Below are 1,935 nucleotides of genomic sequence, written 5' to 3'. Positions count from 1 at the left end.
CAGAGGAAGGTGGATTTCTCTAGTTTAAGTCCAGCATGGTGTACATAGTTAGTTCTAGGACAGCCAGATCTACATGAGACCCTGTCTCAAAAACAAACAAAAGAAAGGAAAAAGAAAAGCGAGGTTTACAGGAAAATGATTGGAACTAGGTGATCTGGACCCAGAAAGACAAATTTCATATACTCTTTTTTGTTTGTTTGTTTGTTTTTTGGTTGTTTTGTTTTGTTTTGTTTTCCAAGGCCCACACACATGTTTTTAAGTAAACTTATAAACTAATGTTTCCCTACATCTTTTTCAAATACCCTTAGTGTTATTTTGTCTCTCCTCTTTCCTCTCCCCCATAGTATCCTTTTTCCTTCTCCCCAGTTAAAGCCTTCTCCCATCTCGATTTTTCTCTTACCCCCTTTGTAGCACCTGTTTTCCACTTACCCCTCTCTAGATCTCACCCCCCATCCTCACCCCTCTCCGGTCTCCCCGTGGTCCCTTTTTACTTTCCTGGTTTCTTTGGATACAGGTTATAAAGTCAAATCTGAAAGGCCTGAAGCTAGCATCCACAAATAAGAGTATATGGAAGCCGGGCATTAGTGGCGCATGCCTTTAATCCCAGCAATCGGGAGGCAGAGGTAGGCGGATCTCTGTGAGTTTGAGACCAGCCTGGTCTACAGAGCGAGATCCAGGACAGGCTCCAAAACAATACAGAGAAACCCTGTCTAGAAAAATCAATAAAAAAAAAAAAAAAACACATGTGTGGCTTGTATCCAAGATATCAGCTATGGGTGGGCGTGGTTAGTGTCTTCGAGTGTGCAATCTATGGCCGCCGCAATGGATTCCAGTTGGGAGGAGAAGAAAGAGGAGACAGAGGAGGCTGAGCAGTTTGTTCTGGTAGAATTATCAGCAGTTATTGATTCAGACTTTCTCTCCAAATGTGAAAATAAATGCAAGATTTTGGGAATTGACAGCCAGAGGCTCCTCCTGCAAGTAGACCACTGTGTGTTTGCTGGAGACTATGAAGATACTCTTGAGACTTGTGTTATGTTTGAGGAAGCTGGTGAACCTGTGGATCTGGAAGGGAATGACAAAACTTAGTGCTAAAATACAAGTGCCACTCTAGGAAGAAACTGATTCTTTTGACAAAAAAAAAGGAAGGAGAAGAAACCATAGTCAGGGTAGAATGTCTGCAAATGAAGGATAATGATTTCTTCTATAGAACCAAACTGATTTGCAGCTTTCTACATGAAAATAAAGATAACACTATAGTGCCAGCCCCTGATAAACCTGTGGAGTTGGAAGACCAAAAGATTCAAATGAAAGGCAGCACAGAGTAGACACATGAGCAGGAGAGCGTCCAGAACCTGGAAGCAGGGGCCCTGGTCTTCCTGGAGATACCCCTGCTGAGATGGACAGTTCTGCTTTTACAGGAATTCAAGATGGAAATGTTTCTCAAAACAGCCAGTCACGAACTTAAAAAAAAGAAGTCTTGTATGAAAAAAGAAAAACCCAACCCCCCCAACATATATATGCACATGTGTGGTGTATAATTTGAACCTGCTTATCATATGTTATATAGAACCACAATCCAGGAATTACATCCTCAGTTATTAAGATATGTAGAAAAATAGTTCACATTTTATCAATGCATCATCAAATTTGATAAGCTCTTATCAAAACACCTCATATTGAATATAAACCATATTATTAAAAGTTTAAGCTGGGCATTGTTGGTCTACACCTTTAATCCCAGAACTCATGAGGCAAAGGCAGGTGTATCTCTGTGAGTTTGAGGCCAGCCTGGTTTACAAAGTGGGTCCCAGCACAGTCAGGGCTACACAGACAAACCCTGTCTTGGAAAAAAAAAAGGTAACATTTTAAAAAGCTGAGGTGTCAGGTGAGCGTTTCCTGTTAAATATACAATTTACCATTCAGAGCTACATAAAT

General features: G+C 40.8%; 1 pseudogene; it reads left to right on the top strand.

The window, feature by feature from the left end:
* Positions 1 to 804: 804 nt before the first annotated feature.
* LOC101844534 lies at positions 805 to 1,465 on the top strand (annotated as a pseudogene).
* Positions 1,466 to 1,935: the final 470 nt, after the last annotated feature.

The sequence above is a fragment of the Mesocricetus auratus genome, unplaced genomic scaffold (assembly GCF_017639785.1).
Source record: "Mesocricetus auratus isolate SY011 unplaced genomic scaffold, BCM_Maur_2.0 Super-Scaffold_100004, whole genome shotgun sequence".
In the NCBI taxonomy this organism is placed as follows: domain Eukaryota; kingdom Metazoa; phylum Chordata; class Mammalia; order Rodentia; family Cricetidae; genus Mesocricetus; species Mesocricetus auratus.
The sequence above is the reverse complement of the archived record's forward strand: the minus strand, read 5'-3'. Positions and strand labels throughout refer to the sequence as shown.